The 19682-nt window shown below is 37.0% G+C and overlaps 1 protein-coding gene across 10 annotated transcripts in view; it reads left to right on the top strand.

Moving 5' to 3' along the window:
• Nucleotides 1–19682, top strand: part of LOC114031785 (band 4.1-like protein 3) — a 291289-nt gene that overhangs the window by 101998 nt on the left and 169609 nt on the right. The window contains exon 1 of one of the 10 annotated variants that reach the window (XM_027846898.1): nucleotides 4444–4575. The exons of 8 other annotated variants lie outside the window; for them this stretch is intronic. The gene's annotated coding sequence lies outside the window, so the exon portion shown is untranslated. Of the gene's footprint in view, nucleotides 1–4443; nucleotides 4576–4819; nucleotides 4881–19682 lie in introns of those variants that run through there. One more of the 10 variants, XM_027846901.1, reaches the window with a different exon arrangement.

The raw sequence follows: 19682 nt of genomic DNA, 5'->3' as shown, positions 1-19682 counted from the left end.
ACTGGGCCACCTCATTGCCAATATGTTATGCATATTTTTGTTGTTCAATTGTTACCTACTCTTCATGACTCGATTTGGGGTTTTCTTGGCAAAGATGCTAGAGTGGTTTGCCATTTCCCCAGCTTCCCCAGCTCACTTTACAGACTGGGGAACTGAGGCAAACAGGGTGAAATGACTTGCCCAGGGTCACACAGCTTGTAAGTGTTGAAGGGTGGATTTGAACTCCAGTCTTCCTGATTCCAGGCCTGGCCCTCTATCCACTGTGCCATATACATTATAAATAGATTACTCCACACTGAGAAATTTCTCTAGCACCACTTCCTCCCAGAGTAATGAATAGAGTTTCTATAATTCCTAGTCCTCTTTTTCATTTTATTGAATTGTTTATGAAAGGAAAATTTAAGGTCAGGCTTCTCAGTAAGAAGTCTTAATTTCAGTTATATTGTATCCATTCTTTTATTTTACCCTTTTGCTAATTTCCTCTTTATCCTCATAAACAAAAAAAGCTCTTCACTGTGGGACTAGATGAGAAATGATTAGCTTTATTGGTGCATTTAATTGTCAAGTTCTGTTTCTAGGATACCTCAGAAAAACAGATGTTCATTTTAAACCAGTCAAGACAATATTGATCATAAGTTGTTTTCTGACTTTTAAATTTCTTTATATAATCCCATGGTAAACAGTTTAATTCAACCATTAAATTAAAAGAGCAATGCCTTAGAACCAATGCCAAGGGATGGTAGAATAATAAAAACTAAATTTAGGAACAGAAAAACTTGGTTTAAAATTTAGCTCTTTTCTTCACTAGTAGGCTGACCTTGAGTTAACTTCTCTGAGTTTCAGTTTCAAAATCTGTAGAATGGGGATAGTCATGACAACTGACATTTGGTTCCTTCTTTCATTTTTACAAAGTACTTTACATACTTTATTTCATTTGATTCTCACAACCACCCTGGGAGATAGGGGCTAACTGTAGTTATTATCTTCATTTTTTACACTTGAGGAAACTAAGGCTTAGACATACAATGAATGTCAGAAATAGGTTTCAAGCCTGTAGCTTTCTGATTCCAAGTTTAGCATCTATTAACTCTAAGACATTCCTTCCAATGATACTTGCACTATTTTCTAGGGCTGTTGTGGGTATCAAACATTATACATATACACATAATGTACAGAGTGGTTAGGTGGCACAAGACTTGGAGTCAGGAAAACAAGTTCAAATTCTGTTTCAAACATTTACTAGCTGTATGAAGATGGGCAAACATAACTATCATCATTACCACCATTACCACCACCATCATCACTAACATTTATATCATTCTTATGATGTGTCAGGCACTGTGGTAAGCACAAATATTATTTTTTCTTATCCTCACTAACAATCCTGGGAGGTAGTTGTTATTATCATTCCCATTTTACAGAGAAAGAAACTGAGGCAAACATAGGCTAAGTGACTTATCCAGGGTTACACAGTAAATGTCTGAGCCAGGATTTGAACTTGGGTCTTCCTGATTCCAAGGCCAGGGCTTCTTCCAGTGCACCACCTAGCTGCTCCTTATTTGAATCTCAATGTTCTCATCTGTAAAATGGGGATAGTAATAGCAATTATCTCACAATGTTGTTGTGAGAATCTAATGAGATGAAATATGTAAAGTGCTATATAAATGGTAACTATTATTATTATTAAATAGAAGTGTTTTGTAAATTGTAAAGCGCTTTGTAAAATGGTAGCTGCTCTCCTTTCCTATGCAAGAATGAAGCAATATATGTTAACATTTTCTTGTGATTATTTTGGGTTTTCTAGAATATTGAGGTAATTATTTGGGTATATTTAATTGTAAAATAGTAATAATGCCTAGTACTTTGGCTTTGTTTTCAGCAATCTAGTAATTCAGATAGTAGTCATTGAATATGCTCCGTAACTAGTTGATATGATATTCACTAAGGCCAAGATTTATGAGTCATGGGAAGAACAGTTTGTTTTGAATTAAAAAACTAGCATAAATATGGCAAAGAAATGAATGAAAATGTGAAACCATCTGTCTGTCTAGATAGTAATGCCAAGTTAGTGTTTACTATAAACAATACAATTTGTTCAAGTCCACTTCTTAAAAGGCAAGTGTTCTTGTCCTTAAAAAACGGAAAAGAAATCCACTTATTCTGGATTCTCCACCTCACACTCATACAGGTATCTGGATAGTAGTCATTCCAAATAATAAGAGAAGGAAATCCAGAAAGATTCTCCAAGCTCTATTTAATACAGTTACTTATGGTCTTCCTTTGCCCGAAAATATTTCTTTAGAGCTGCAAATGAGTAAATAAATTGGTCTGACTTTCATCACTTTGTTGCCCCCCTCCCTTAGAGTAGGAATGAATGATAAAGGAATGAGTGGTTGACTTTGTTCCTCATTTTAAAAAAAAACGACCTTGCAAGAAAGTGTTGTATTAGTACATTATAGTAATAACAACAGCATTATATAACACTTTTAAAATTGCAAAGCACTTTACAAATTTTACCTCATTTTATCCTCACAACAGCCCTGGGAGGTAGGCACTATTATTATTCCCATTTTGCAAATGAGGAAACTGAGGCAAAGAGAAATTAGGTAATTTGCCCAGAATCACAAGGTTAGTAAATACCTGTGGTAGCATTTAAACTCAGGTCTTCCAGGCTCCAAGTCCAGCATTATCCAATAGGTGGAGCTAGCAATAAAAATACCAATAGTCCAAATCTTGCTGAGTTTTTTCACCCCTCCCCCCATGTGCAACACATTAAAAAAAAATCTTTTCATGAAAGTTGTCAGTGGCCTTAACTGTGAAAAAATAGATGTAGACTTTCCCCCTTACCTGTGGATGATTTCCATGCTTATATTGTATCTTTAAAATTCTATTGGTGGATCTAGATCTCTAAGATTTTATAATTTCATCTCAATTGCCTTGGCATCACCAAAATCACAGTATATCCATATCTCTATCTCTTTCTTTCTTTTTCATGCCCAGAGCTACTGTTCTACCTTATTAACTTAAAACTACACTATTTCAACATTATCCTATTTGGTTTTTAATGTTTCCTTACACCAATTTCATCTTCCTCTCACAAGATGAATGTTACAGAAACACCATTTTGTTAGTCTCCCTTATTCATATCCCTTCATCAACTTCCTATTGCTCACAACAGAAAGTCCAAACTTCTTAATATGGCATTTAGGACTTGCCACAATTTGGCTTCCATTCAATTGCTTATCTCACTACTTTTTCCATCAACTTTCTTTCTTCTCCAGCCAGTCTGACCTGATAATTCCCATGCTTCAGACATTCCCTTATGCTTCATACTTTCCTCCTTCCTTTAGGGCCTACATCTTCTAAATGAAACAAGTTTCCTTGATTATCCCTAGCCAGTCTTTCTCTCCCTTCTTTTGAGTTCCTGTAGTCTTTATTCTTCGCACTTAATAATGAATAGTTTTAAAGTTTTGCAAAATGCTTCACATAATTCTCATTTGAGTCTTACAAAAACCACATGAGGTTAGGAATATTTTTAGGGTCCAGGACAGATTGTAGGAAATTCCAAACATTCTCCACAGATACAGATGGAAAACTCACCTGTAATTTACAGACTTAGAGAAGTGCCGGGAGTGACTGACTGAGAAGTTGTGACTTGCCCATGGCTACAAAAGGAAGTTGTCTCTTATGGTATTATGTGTGTATGTCTGGTTTAATAGGCTGTCTTATCTGCCCAACTATATGTTAACCTCCATCTCAAGGACTTTACTTTGTTGTACTCTGTGCCTTCCACAAACATCTCATAGTTTATTAGACTAGTAGGTGCCCAATAAATGTTTGGTAGTTGACAGATGGAAAAGCTTGGCTCTGCTGAGCCAAACAAATTCTTTTTTCTCCCATAGAATCAGAATTCCCAACATGGTCACTGGAGCAGAAAACTTCATTAGGTAATTGTTTTAGTATTTCGAAAAGGATTGGAAATCAAGAAGAAACACTTTTAAATGTGGGGGTAGGGTCCCAGAGAATAGCAGTATCCTGCTCTACTGCTAAGGTAATCTGAATTTTCTTATAGTTGAATATTAAAGCAAACCAGTGCTCCCCAGGTTCCTACAGACGTGATACTAAGCTCATTCCAAGTCAAACGTAGAGTCTGTCTTTTTCCAAAGCAAATAATTAAAGCAGAAATCAAAATTATAGTCGTTGCAGAGGTTCTTAAGGGGTGTTATCTTCAAATAGCGTCCTAGGGCGGAGAAAACTGTTACATTGTAACTCCTCTAAAGTACTGTAGGCTTAACCACTCCTCCACTTCGAAGAGGGTGAATCAGGAGCGACGTCGGTTTTCAGTGAGACATCTCAGTGCGTGTACCCGGGTGCCTCTGCATCTTGAGCAAAAGGAGGGGGCGGACAGGGAGGGGAGGGGACCGGGGACAAGAAAACCCATCCTCCTCTCTTTGCTGATTCCACATTACACTCGGGACTGTCTAGTCTGGCAGATGAAACTGGCTGAAAGGAGAGGAAAGTGACAAGCCGCTTGCCCCAAACCCTGGCAAGTCCCGGACACTACTGATCTGAAAGGTAACTTTTCTCCCTTGCTGTGATTCGTAGGGGGAGGGGGGACGCATCCGAAGGGAGTCTCCACCTTCCTGATTTGCTGGAAATGTGTCCAAGACTAGTCGGGAGCTGAGCTGGGCTGCGCGGGGCGGCTGACGCGTGGCTGGAGCTGCTGCTGCAGCTGCTGCTGCTGCTGCTGCTGCTGACCACCACCGTCGCCAGTCGTCACCGCGTCCCTCTCAAATTCTCAGGAAGCCTCACGGGCCCCAGACCCTGATTTCTCCTCTGGCGCCGGCAGCTGTTGGCTATTCTTACGCCCGTTGGCCAAGGTACATTCCTCGCTTTGCTTTTTCTTTTTGCAGAGATGGCTCGGGAGTGTGGGGGGAGGGAGCCCGGTTGAGTAGGATAGCTGGCCGCCAGCCTCTGTTTCCTTAGAGGCCCTAATTGAGCGAGGGAATTTTTAAAATACAGTCTTCTTTTCCATTTCTTCATTTGAATTAATGTTATTATTTTTAAAATTCCTGTTTCGAGGCGCCATTTTTAAAGTTAACACTTGGTGGTGGGTGGAGATTAGGGATTGGGGGACGAGCTGGGGTGGGGGAATCCTGTATGTACGAGACGGGGTTTCCTCTGTCCCCTCCTACACGCCGGCCCTTCCTCTTAGACCAGCCCTTGGACCGCAAAGAGGAAGGACAGCGATGCGGCGCAGCTGCCTCTGCAGCTCTCCTGGGGGCCTCCACGCCAGATGCCCCGCTTCCTTGCAGAGGTTTGTCAGGCGAGGGGGGGGGGGGGGGGAATCTCTGTTTGCGTGTTCTGCTCGCTGCGCCTTGCCCCCGCTAACGCGGCACCAGAGACGCTCCCCGTGTAGGCTGTTCAGAGGGGACACCAAGGGGGTTGGTTTGGATTTGAGGTCAGGATAAGGTATGTAGCGCACAAAGCATCCCCCCTTCCCAAGCACAACCTCCTGGCTTTTATGTAACTTCCCTGCTTCCTTTTAACTAGGGCATGATTCCCTGAGACTAATGGCAAATGCTGCATTCCCGGCGGGGGTGGGGGGGTGGGGTGGGGAGAGGAGGGGCGAGTGTCTAAATGGATGTTGCTCTTGGCTTGGACACCTGGGTAAACCCCTGCCCCTTTTAGTTACTCCTTCCTTCCACTCTTGACTTCTCCTGTCCCCTCTGCCGCCAGTATAACTTGAAAAGAGCAGGGAGTTGCACCCCTGAGCATCTGAGTGGGGGTGTCTATGCTGCATTGCTTACCTGACTGCTATCTGCATTGAGGCTAGGCTAGCTGCAAAAGAGGCAGTGCAGTAGGGTTCGAGTAGGGGTTGGGGGAAGCTCGCTGGCCATTTTACTTTAGTTTGTTCATAGCCATTTCTGTGAAGCTGGGAAGGGGGAATGTTTTCTCATGAACGGAGTAGTTGCTTTGCTGGGGAAATCTTGGATTTCCCTTCTGATAGCCCCCACACATCCCTTGCACCCTTCTCCTCTCGCTACCTCCCCACCAAGTCTATGGCTTCTGCAATGCGGTGGGTGTGGTTACATAGTAAATTGTAACTGGTCCTCTGCAGTGGCAGCGCTGTATTTCTTTTGCTTTTGGCATTTTCAAATAAAAGATTTCCAAAGGTTTTGCTCAGCTGATGCCTGGAGTTAAGTTGGGACAAGCTTCTTTAGTGAGATGATAAAGGGAAAACAGATGGGTCCGGGATAGAGATACTGTGGGGACAATCTTAGGCAATCTTCGTCCTTTTAAGCCACAGCTTTCATTATTTTCTGTTTGGAATTTTTGCTGCTTTACATTGTTCCTGTTGAATTGCCTTTGCAGAGGTCTTACCTGTCTTTTCAAAACAGTTTACACTTTATTCAAGATAGCCAGGTGTGCTCAAGTTATATTTAGTTGCAGAAACTACTTTCTTAGTTACAATATCTTTTGTCACATGATGAAAATTTCCCCCGACAACTCAATATTGATTTAAAAGTGTTATGGAAACAAAAATAATAACATGTACTGCATGTATGGGTAATGTGAGCATATTTGTTTTGTATCTCTGGTAAACTCATTATATTCTGGTCATAGGTTTAACTAAATCTTAAATTCTAAAATAGCTTTCTTTTTTGGTCAAACAAAAGTATAATAAGCTATTTGTTAGGATTTAGAATTGTTTTACAAATGGACTTTTCTTGAATTTTAAAACTTTTGGTGTTGCATTTCGAGATTGTGACAAAACTGTAACTTCTGTTAATTTCCTTCAGCTTAATTGGAAAGAAGAGTAAAAATATCTTAATTTCAGTATAGTTGTAGAAATTAAATTCATGTCCATGGCCTTTTTTTAAAATTTTGCATGCCAGTAAAAAAAAACAACAACTATGAAAAGTAAAATGTGGACACTCATGTTGCTGCATATAGTTTATCTGGCATAAACACTAAGCTTGTGCTTCCTGCAAAACATTTCATAAAACTAAGACTGCTGTTTTATGCATTATTTCCCCCCAGTAGGAACAATCACAAAGTGCCAACTTTGAATTACAATCTTTTTTAGTGAAAAGGACTGAGTTGTCTTAGATCAAGACAAAATATTTTAATATAATGATTTTCTTAGTGATGCGCTTTCCCCTCATAAGTGATTAATTTGAAAGCAGTTCTTGTATTTATTCTTGTATGTTACATAGGACTTTGGCTGTATAAGAATTATTCAAGTGTTGAAATACTAGGCCCTGGATGTTAAATGGTGTTATGATGGATACTTCTTAGCTACATTTAACCAAGTTCACTTATAAAACCGTGTACCAAAGAGATCTCTGCTTAGATAGATGAGAGATCCATTCATGTACTGAAAGAATCTTTCAAGGTTTGAAAGAAATGATATGGCCTTTTCTTGTCATCTTATATACTTACCACATGATAGACTATGGAGGGCATTTGCTGTACAAGGTATTATTTTTCTCAGGCATAGTAAGATCATCCTCTTGCCCTTTTGAGTTGAAGTTTCAAAGAAGAATTAAAATTTGCAAATCAGTAATCACATTCGTGATGGTAAAAAGAAAACTCTGAGTGGCCTGAAGAGTAAATGCAAGTGTATTTTCTGTTAGAAGTTGACATCATGAAAAAAACAGGTTGTTTGTGTGTGTGTGTAGTCTGTCTTAATCATCTCTTCTCTGTCATTCAACACTTGAATCTCTAGCTTTGACTCTTATATAATATAGAAAATAGACTTAGTCTTCAAAACCCTGAAACATTCATCTTTAGCCCCATAGAGAGGTTCTTAGTGGTGCAGTTGTTACATATGTTTCCTTTAAATGTTGGCCACTAATCTGTTGGAAATGTGTCAGATGCTCTGCTCCTCTGAGAGAAGTACAGCTTTCCTTTGCTGTTATTTGATTTGCTTTGGCTGCAAAGAATTGTGTGATCAGAAGCCAGGAGAACTGTAGCAGTGAAGTCATTGCACTGCTCTATGTTGTGACATCACTATGGCTCAAAGGAAACAAGGGTGGGGCAGGGAAAACCAGACTGTCTGAACCATCTTGGTGGATTCAACTTTGTCTGCTAAATGAATGAGACTGTCCTTACTTCAAGTTGAACTGCACCATAAGGTATTTTTCAAAAAATTGCAAAGTAGAAGTAAATTAAAACCTGCATGTGAGGGTGTGTTTCACAGATAAAACAGAAAAGGATTTTATGGTATGGTGGGAATCACTGTTCTAAAATGTGGGGAGAAAACAAGTGAACAATAGGCATAATGTTTCAAATGTTTTCATTTGATCAAACACATTTCCTAATTTTCTTCAAGTGCAATAGAATTAACGTTTTTATTAAAAGTTCTTGATTCGGAAGATGTGTTAAGTCACACAATAAATAATATATCTTTTTGAACAGGGAAGAGTCTTCCTATGGTGGTTGGGCTTTTATTTTCTTCTTTTACTGAAGTTATGTAACTTCAGTTGACAAGAGAAAAAACCTAGAAATTCCTCAAAGTAAGATTAAATTTTTTTGTTTCCTGTGTAGGAAATTGACTTCTAGTTGTATTTTGTCTTATTTATCAGTTACTATAGAGCTTAAATATTTTTAGCTTAGAATTTTAATGCAGGAATTATTATTGTGGGTTTCCTACCCTGAACTAACATTTTTTAATAATTATTTCTGTGGACAAGAAGTTAGAAGATTGATTAATTCAAACTTCTCTTTTAAAGTATTATTGGTTTTTTTTTTTTTTTTAGGGTTGGTATGATTATGCATATCATGTTTAATAATGGAAATTTCTGCAAATTGTTAAAGTATGTTTAAGATTCCTCTTAGCCAGGGTGACCCTACATGAGAGATGCACACCAAAATACACACATGAACATTATGTATAAATGTATGTGTATTACATGCTGTTCATAAATATATATATACATATACATATATATATATATACATGTATGTATACAAACTGTAGAGCTACACCTGGATCCAGACTTCAAAAGCAAAAGTGTAAGTAGAAAAAACTAACAAGAGTGAGAGAAAGTGAAATTAAATAGAGAAAATTGCAAATCTAATGGTTGTATTTTCTTTGGTACATTTTTAGACCTTAGAATGATTAGGGAAATTGCACAGTGTTCAAGTGTAAGGTTTCATTAGCTGTAACCCCATAATTCTTTTGTAGTCATAGTCTAGAGAAAAAGCTGACAACTTAATTTCTAGAATGCTGGCATTTTGATACATTGTTCTTATGGTCTTCACTTAAGGGAGAAAAGATCAGTGTTAGATTTAAAAACAAAGGAAATAAAACCAAATGGCTTTGAGTATGCTTCCCCTTCCCTCTCTCCCCTCCAGATAAATTATGAGCTCCATGACGGCAAGGCACTGGTGCCTAGCATGGACAGAAGCACATATTAGGTACGCACTTGTTAAATTGATTAGAATTGAGGCTTCTTGTAAAAGTACTTTCCCATAAAGAGAATGTTTAAAAAGGTTCATTTACTTTTACTCATGTTTCATTTTAAAATTTCTATTACTGAACTCATCTATGCTGCCTTTTTTTTTTGTTTTAATGGCCTAATATTCTTTGTAATGACCTAACTACTTATATTCTCAGCTGTAAATTAGGCAAGTACTGGAGGTTCTGCCATATGGGAGAAGAGAACAGTGCAGGTATCAGGGGAAAAAAAGAATTGCTTCATTGAGAGAAGCCCTTCTCTTCCTAGCCCTAATTGGTGTTACAATGAGCATCAGCAGAGAGGGAGATCTCAGAAGAAAGGGATAAATGATATGATGATATAAAAGGAAACTGGAAAAAAAACTGAAAAAAAAATCAGTACTGCTGATAATAGCTGCAGTTTCACTAGAGGAAATAGTTCTCTGTTGTAGGAAATCTGGAAAATCTTTTCCTTTTGTATTTCTGAAATTTAATATATTGGAAACTCAGTTTCTGTGCATTTGTGGCTTTTTTTGAAATGACTTTTTTGTATCACCATTAAAAGTATATTTTAATGTTCTGTGCCTATCATTATAACATCTCTATGGATTAATTACCCCATTTATACCTTTTCTAGAAAAAAAATCTTTAATTTATGTCATTTTCTATTATGAATTCTTCATTTCAAGAGAATTTTAGGTTAATCCAACCATATTCCTCCAAAATAAATAATTGGTGAATATGTCCTATGTGATAGGTGCTGTATAGATTATAACATTATATGGTACAAAATCCTTGCCCTCAAGGGATTCACAAAGTAGTGGGGGAATAATAAAAATATATGAAAAACCACAATACCAGGACAGTAAACTTCATGTGCTGTGTGCTGGGTAAAAATAAAGAAAGTGCCAAGAAGGTTCAGAGGAGGGAAACCTTTTCTATTAGGCATGAAAAACATGAGGGATTTTAATAGACAAAGATTTGGAATGAAGGGAATGGGAGGAATCATAGAAAGTCGTGTGAATATCATTTCTCATTTTGCGAGGTACTTTACACCTGTTTTTATTGTATTTCTCCCAATAACCTTGTCAGGAAAGAAGACTAAATAGTGATATCCCTATTTTTGAGCTGAGGAAACAAGTCCAAAGGGAATGCATTTTCTTAATTGTGTGGCCACTGGCAAGTGGTAGATTCTAATAGAATTACTCTCTCCCTTAAACCATATTGGAAATGGCATGAGCAAAGTGGTGCATATGATTTGAGACATTGGAAGAAACAGAAAACTCACTTTCTGTGAGGTGGTGGTGAAAAAAGACTGCAAGGGTAGGTTGGTCTAGCTGTAGAGGGTTTTGAATGCCAGGCTAAGAAGTTTAGAGTTTATTGGATTGACATTGAGGAGTGAGTGAAGATTTTTGAGTAAGGGAGTGCTATTCATCCAGGCCTCTGACTTCCTCTTGATATCTATGGTTTCAATTTTTTTCCCCTATTAATACTTCTACCAAAGAAAAGATGAAATGAAATTGAAGTCAGTCTCTTTATCAAGGTTTTAGGTTGGTTTAGTGACCATCCTGATGTCAGAAAAACCTGGGTTGAAATTCTGCTTTGGCCACATATGACTTGCCATGTAGTCATTGGCAAGATGTTTAACCTCCATGCAAATTTGTAAGATTATAAGTTTCAGAAAAGTTGTGGACCAGCATTTATGGAGAGGGTTACTGTAACAGAAGCTTCCCAAACTGAAATTCCTTTTCCCAAAGATGGAGTGGAGAAGAAAATATTTGAAAAGAAGAAGCCTTGTGAAATAAAAATGGGGGCAGGGAAGAGGAGAATTCTGTGGAAAAGTGGAGAGAGAAGGAGATATATTGATGGATTAGAGAGAGAGATGGCCAACAAAACTGGAACAGCAGCCAGTAAGGAGCATTTGTGATTAGGGGAGTTGCTTCCGTAAGGGGGTAACATTAGTTGTATACTCTGTCTGTTGGATAGGAAATGGTCACAACAAAGGTCCTCACTCTGCCCTTGGGTGTGGTGAAAGGCTACTCTGTTAGGTGACTAGGCTCATGCTCACAGGATTTAATTATTAGTTAATTAATTTTCAATCCTCACAAAACATAAAGGAATCATTGCAATGGCAAGGGGTAGAGGGAAGGTCTTGTTGTGATAATGGTTTCCTACCCGATTATGTGTATTTTGGAATAATACCCCATCCTCCCCACATCAGTTACCTTTGGACACTATAGTTCACAGAATCTCAGAATTGGAAGAGACCTTTAGCAGGGGTTTTTAACCTGGGGGCAGAGTTTGTGAAGTTAATTTTTTTTTTGATAATTGTATTTCAGTATAATTGGTTTCCTATGTAATACTATTTATTTTATTCTATGCATTTAAAAACAATTCTGAGGAGTCTGTAGGCTTTACCAGAATGCTAAAAAGTTTCATCATACAAAAAGGTTAATAATCCTTACCTTAGAGACCATCTGGGTAGTCTTAAACTTCAACCAATCTACAAACATTTATTAAATGTTTATGAAATGCCAGATACTATTAAACATTGGTGATACAGAGGAAAAATAAGAGCACAAAACCAGTCTCTTCTTTTAAGGAGCCTACATATTAATTGAGGGAGACAACATGTAAATAAATAAATAAAATAATAAAATAATAAATAAAATAATAAAATAAATAAAATAAGTAAATAAATAGGTATGTATAAGATGCTTACAGAGTAGAAGGAATGAAACTTAGAGGTGAAAGCTTAGGTGTCTGGGGAGGTCAGGTAACCTTTGAGCTGAGACTTGAAAGGAGTGAGTAGCGTCAAGAGATAAAGGTAAGATAGGAGAAAATTCTAGGCCTGGGAGATGGCCAGCAAAAAGGTACAGAGAAAGGAAATGGAGTGTAGTGTGCAGGCAACAGCAATTGGGCTTTGTATTCCTGGATTGTAGAACTTATGAAGGGGAGAGTAAAATGTGGTAAGACTTGATAGGTAGGAGGAAGCAGGCAGATTATTAAGAGCTTGATATGCCAAAGGATTTTCCATCTTAGAAGTAATAGGAATTCACTGTGGTTTATTGAGCATGATTTGACCCTGTCAGTCCTAGGAAAATAACTTTGGGAACTATGTGGAAGATGGATGGAAAAGGGTGAAAAACTAGAGACAGGAACACCAATTAGAAGACTATTGCAATAGTCTAGTCAACAGGTGAAGTCAGGCCTGAAGTAGTCTAGAGGCCATGAGTAAAGTCAAGCGTATAACATGAGACATTGTGAAGGTAGAAACAACAAGATTTGGCAACCAATTGGATAAGTGTGGTCAGTGATAGTGAGCAGTCAAAGAAATGTTGTGAACCTAGGTGACTTGGAGGATAGTGGTGCCTTCAGAAGAAATAGGGAAATGGGGAAGAAGAGAGGATTGGGAGAAGAAGGCTTATGACATGTTTGGGACACTTGAGTTTCAGATCCCTGTGGGATATCTGATTTGACATTAATTCCCATCTATAAACTTATCCAATAAATAGTCATTTGGCTTTTGATTGAAGGGGTAACTCATTATTCCACAAACTAGCCAAGTCCACTTTTGGAAAATGTTAAGTGTGAGGAAGTTTTTTCTTTACTTGAAGTCTGTATTTGCATCTCTGTAACTACTCCTATTTGTTCTTCATTCTTTCTCCCTAGGTCTAAGCAATACAAACCTGAGCCTTCTTTCATATGAGGGAAGATCTTCAAGCACTTGAAGCCATCTATCATATTGTTAATAGATTTGTCATAGAATGGCACACTTCAGATTTATTTGGTAGATCATCTGGTTTGATACTCTCATTTTGAAAAAGAGGAAATTGAGATTCAGAGAAAGTGATTTTCCCCAATAACACACCTGACAACGGACATTTTAAAGTTCCAGTAGTTAAGTGTTGGAAATAGGAAACATAGAAAGGCAGACATCCAGACTCCTCTACTTGCTATTTGTGTGATCTTTAATCTTAGTTTCCTCATCTGTAAAATGGGATGGGGGGAGGGTTAGAGAAGATGAACTCTATGGTCCTTTTCAACTCAAAATCCTATGATCTTGGGGACAGAGAAATGACTTGTGGGCAGGAAGTGTCACTGATATCAGATAACTAGAAGGGGTATGTGTGGTGGGGAGAGGGTGGCAGGGATAATGAAGAAAAAGAACTGCTTAGAAGTTAAATAAATTCATAAAGATGGGACTCATAGAGCATCCTCCTGTGGCAGGAAACTAAAGTTAGAAGATGATTCAGGAAGTCCTTGTTGTGGGAGCCTAGGAACAGGAGTATCCAGCTTGGAATAGCACAATGTTTGGCAGCTGAAAAGAGAGTATTTTCAACCCAGTCTTTGGGTTGTACCCAAATCTAAGTCAAATAGGATTTATCCCTACCTCAAGTAGCTGAGAGAATAGATGGAAGGTGAAATAGGTTGGTACTGAGCAGCCAGATGTAGGTAAAATTGACTCTATGAATTGTGTACTTGTAATTTACTGTCTAGTTTGTGCTCTTAGCATTCTCACATAGTATGAATGTTGCACTCTAACTAAAATAGTTATATTGCTAACATGCTAATTGAATTGGGATTTAAGAAGCCTGGATTATAAGTTTGGCTTTTTCACCAACTATGTGACCATGGGCAGTAGGTCGTTTAAACATTTTGGGCCTCAGCTTTTTCATCTGTTAAAATGAGGGACTTGAGTTAGATTTCCAAGGTGCCTTTCATCTCACATATTAAAGAGATTATTTTGTTAGCTCTTAGAAAGGAAAGCATTGATCATTAAGAGCATAAGAAAGCTTCCCTGGCTAAGACCTGGAAAAGATTGACAGATTGATAGCTCTTTCTTGATTTGGAGCCAGTCTTGCCAAATTAATCTCATTTCCTTTTTAAATAAGGTTTCTACACTAATTTAGATAAAAGGAATACTGTAAACATACAGTAGTATGTCTGAATTGGAGTAAGGCATTTAGCAGACTGTCAGTCTAGTAGCCAAGATAACAGTATAGTTTGGTGGGTTTGGAGGTGGTTGAATGACTGGAACAAAAGATATGATTAATGATTTGATGTCAACCTGAATTGTTGTCTTATAACATGCCCTAGGGATCTGTTCTTGGGGCTTTTCTATTCAACATTTCTATCAATGACTTTAATGAATGCTTTAATCTGTGGATGTTACACAGTTCGGAAGATGAGTACCAATGTTGAATGACAGAATCAGATTCCCATAAAGGTTTTGACTAGCTAGAATCAAGATTGGATCAGATCCAATTCAAGTTAGCAAAACATCCCCTAAGTGCCTATAATATACAATGCAAATAGGTGGTAGATACACAAAGCCAAAAATGAAGTGATTGGTGAGATTGAATAGAGAGATATATGTTAAGTCCTACATTTTGGTTCAGGAATTCAAGATAGGAGACATGATTAGACAGTAATACATATGTAAGAGACCTGATGGGTTTAGATAAATGAAAGTGCAATATGAGTCATCAGTGTTAGATGGCATTAAAAAAAAAAAGGAAACCTAATATGATAATGAGCTGCATTAATGGAGCAATATATAGACTTGTTTTGCTTGGCCCAAAAGGGAAGAAATAGGAACAGTGACTGGAAATTGCAAGGACAGAGATTAAGGCTTTTTATGAGGAAACATTTCTAGTTATTTTGGGATGTTCACAAGCAGAATGGATTGCTTTGTCAGGTAATGAGTTTCCAGTCGCTGTGCCAGTCAAATGGAACCTAAAAACTCATCTTTGGTGGATGTTTTGAAGGAGATTCCTATACAAGTTGAATCAGCTGACTTTTGAAATTCCTTCTAGCTCTTGAGATTCTATATTTATCTATCTGATGAGAATAATGATAACAAAAAAGCTGGTCTTCAGCCCCAAAGTCAGGAAGAAAAATTTGCAGTTCCAAATTCATTAACTTTCATTTGGGGAGAAGTGGTTTTTAATTTGTGAACTAAGTAGCATATTGAGAAATTAGACACCTATTATCTGACCCTTGCCTCTCATTTGTGTGTTGTATAATCTTGGGAAAGTTCCTTATCTTAATTTGTTAAATGAATATAAAGGTACCAATTGACCTCATAGCTGAGATGAAGAGGTTGCAAATATGGATGAAGTATAACTCTTAGATTTGAATTTCAGATGCTTGTAGAGTTTTGCTAAGATGTGGAACGTCATCTTTTGGCATATAGAAGGGTTTCTTAATCTTTTTTCACGTTTTGAATTTCTTTGGCAGTCTGATGAAGGCTATAGAACCCTTCTTGGGATATTTTTAATGCATGAAATAAAATGCACGAGATTATAAAGGAAACCAATTTTATTGGAATAATTATCAAAATATTTTTAAAAGGTTCACAAACCTCAGGTTAACAATTCTTAGTTTATATACTCTTTGGTCTTTTAAGCTTCTCAGATGTTTGTTTTGGTAAGCCTGAGAGAAGTGTCTTAATTTGAACTATTCATATTGTCAGATAAACATCTAGACTTGACAGATAACATTTGTGAACAATGTTTGTTATTGGTATTAGGCAAATAGCTAGAATAGGAAGGTAAAGTTTTTACAAGAATAAGAGAGTAATTCTGTTGACAAAGATCACCCTAATGTATTTACATCTCCTAAGAGGTCTCAACATATTGATAAGTTCCACTTGTTAGCTGAAGGCATAGAGATTAAAAACTTTGTTTCTCCATTGGCATGTTACTACTTTTTTATTTTATTTTAAAAAAATGTTAATGAATGTAAACGGTAAGGGTATCTCTTCAGTTGTTTTGCACATTTGTTAATATGTTATTTTCTGTAACCACATCTAAGATTCTGGGCTTGTGTTGAAAAAGATGCACATGGCAGGGAAGCCTCAAAATGCCACCAAGCAGGACTGGGAGGAAAGACTAGAAAAAAACAAGAAAATCAGAATTATAGCTTTTTATTATAGTTGCTTGTTTTCAGCTGTAGCATAATGTAGATGCCTTATATAATAGGAATGTGTTTATGTATCTTCCACCATGCACCATGAAGCTTTTCTATAAGCACAGACCTGATCATCATGCAAATACATTAGGTCGGTGGTGGTTCTTAAATCACCACCCTCAAGCATCAGCTCTTCCTCAACTTTCTCGTTTCTATTGATAGCATTTACTAGCTTACAAATTTGGAGTCATCTTTTATTTTATGTCTTCTCCTCTTGATAGGAGTTCATAGGGGAAATGATTACACTGGTGTTAATAGGTTCTTGGGCCAGAGACTACTAGAAGCATCTAGTACAATATTGATGAAGAGCAGTTTCACAATGGCTCAAAGGTGGAAAATTTAGACACTAGAGGTTGTAGAAGAAAGGAAAAAAGTAGGCAGAAGACAATAGCAATCATTCTGGAATATCCTTAAATAGTTAGTTCTTTGGGAGATTGAACAGGTTTTTTCCCCCAAAGCACCAAGACCTCATCACACACAAAAAAGGGGGAGAAAATCAATAGATAAAAGTATGAAAATATATAGAAAAAATGTTTATATACGTGAGGGAAGTCATCTTTAAACAGCTTTGTTAAAATCAGCTCAGAATATAATTTCAGACACGATCCTTAAACAATATAGATTCCTAATAACAAAAGTTTAATTAGCATGACTTTCACTACTGAAAAGTAGAGAAAGGGGATTTTGGGTCTGCTTAAGTTGATAGCTCACCACACTGATTAATGACTCCTATGAGGCAAACCATTAAATGCAATGAACATTATTTTTTTATAAGCTGTCCTGATTTGCTTTTGAATTGTAATTCCTGATGACCAGTAGAGCATAAGGATAGTTTTTTCTCCTGTCTCTGAGAAGTACCATTCTTGATCTTAATACTTTTCTTAGAAATATAATCTGGCTTTCCCTAGCATTTCCATTTCAGTTTTAGGTGAACACTTCCTGCCTTATCATCTAGTAAAATTTGAAACGGAAAAACAGAACTCTTAAATTTAATCCTTCTGCTCTTGTCATTATTTATATTTGTAGAAAAATCAAAGTGCAATTGGTGGTTAAGTCTGAGCCCTTTAGCTAGACTAAACTGAGTAAATAACCAAGAGACTGTGATTAGATAGGGACTCACTAAAGAAAAAACCGAATGATGCTTTTACATTTGTATTACTTTAGGAAATTATCCTAGAATATAAAGATTGCTATTGCATAAATTAAGCTTTTCCATCAATAAAATAATTTGAAACTTAGTTTTGATTGAATGTAATTTTTAGCAAAATGGCTTTTTGACTACTTGGTTTTTGTTTTTTTCAACCCAAATTCACATTTACTTCTAGTTTGAGTGTGCTCTTCACAAGCAAGTAAATAATCCAGAACTTCTTTTTTAATCATCTTCCAGTTGATTGAGTTACCATTACTTGGTAGGTTGTTGTTCCTTTATTAATTCCTTGCTTTTTCTTAATCTATAAAGTAATTCATTAAAAAAAGGTGCCCTTATGGACTATGCACAGATTACCAACTTGGAAGTTTAGGCTGGCCCTACCCATTGCTGCTCCTATATCAGGCTTGACTAATTCAGAAATACTTGACAATGTTAACCTGAATTTTCTCTGCTTTTAGTGCTTATTTGGCAGCCCTGTTTATTTAGCCTGCATATCATCTTATTCTTGTTTTAATAATTCTGTCAATTGGATTTTGAAGCTTAGGAAAAAAAATTCCCAAAAAGCCTGATAATTATTTTTATGGCTTTCAAATGAAGGGCAAGTAAGTATCTGTTTTCCTGGTGGCCTTTATCTGATCTTCACGCTGAGCAAATTTTTGAATAAAATATTGGAGTAGGAAAGGGTAAAAGTTGAGGCAAGTTATACCTGCCTTATTCAAAGACAATATTTCTCATTGAGGAAATGCTATCAGCATTAATTAGCATCCCAAACAAATATATATCAAGTGTTCTTCTTCTGCCTTTCATGTATTCTGGTTCATCGCACAATGCCTGGCAAACTAGAGGTGCTTAATAAATGCTTATTGATTGTCTGATTTATAGTAGGTTAAGACAACTCCACTGTCAGTACAAAGGATCTGAAGGCCCCTGCTTGCTATTGGAAAATTTTATGGATTGAGAAAGTTCTGTCAGGAAAGTAGATTAGATCAGGGGTATTCAAATAAAAACAGATCCCTGCAGGCCACATACTGACTTAGAAAACCACAAATCAACATTATCTATATTGTATCAAATTTTTGTTTATTTTATTAAACATTACACAGTTACATTTTAATCTAATTTGGGTTTGCTTTGGAGTTTTGAAGGCTGCTTGGACCAGGAGATTGACACCTGTGGTTTAGGCAATCTAGTCAACAACCTCATTTTATAGATGAGAAAATGGCAGCCTAGAGAAATGAAATGACTTACCCAGAGTCACACAACTGGGATCAGAACTGGATTCAGAACCCTGGTTTACTGACTCTCAATCTAGTGTCCTTTTCTCTATATTATTCTGAGAGATAAGAAAGCCTTTCTTAGCTCAGGTACCTCAGTCATTCAAATTATCATTACCCCTCAGTCACCCCCCCCCCAAAATAAACTTTTATAGATTTTCACAGTGTTCAACAGGTGATTATTAATCAAATACTTCTTAAATATCCATTATAATGATCACATTTTAGGTCAAAATGATGATTTAGTGAAATTTTATTTTTTGATAAGAGGTTTATGGCATAGTAAACAGAGGATCAGCCTGGAAATCAAGAAGGCTTAGGGTTGACTCCTGTGTCTGATAGGTCCTAGCTTGTGGCAAATGTTAACCTCTCAGTGTCGGAGAGATTATAGGGTAGACTTCAAATTACAGAAAAGAGGCTGAAGTGTGTGTGTGTGTGTGTGTGTGTGTGTGTGTGTGTTTCATACTAGCCAAATTAATTAATGTTAATAAGTTTGTTTGGGATAAAGAGGAAAAATAACCTTAGTACTTGTAGATATTCTTGTATATGTAACCACGTGTTAAAAAATGTTTCTGCAGAGTCTCTACACTGGTAATTCCGTGCACCAATGAAATCATAGACTTGTTTGAACCAAAAAAAAAGTGTACTTTTGGGGGCTCTTGTATGTAAAATTAATTTATGTACTAATTTTAAAAAATGGAGTGTAATTGTAGTATTTTACACGGCTATGAGTTTGCAGTTGGTTCATATTTTTGCTTATAATTGCAATTGAATAGGAACACAGTCCTAAGTTTCATATTATATATGTAGGGGGCAGCTAGGTGGCGCAATGAATAGA

Source organism: Vombatus ursinus, unplaced genomic scaffold (assembly GCF_900497805.2).
Source record: "Vombatus ursinus unplaced genomic scaffold, bare-nosed wombat genome assembly UNPS02015255.1, whole genome shotgun sequence".
Classification (NCBI taxonomy): Eukaryota; Metazoa; Chordata; class Mammalia; order Diprotodontia; family Vombatidae; genus Vombatus; species Vombatus ursinus.
Note: the sequence above shows the minus strand (reverse complement) of the source record. Positions and strands in the feature narration are given on the sequence as shown.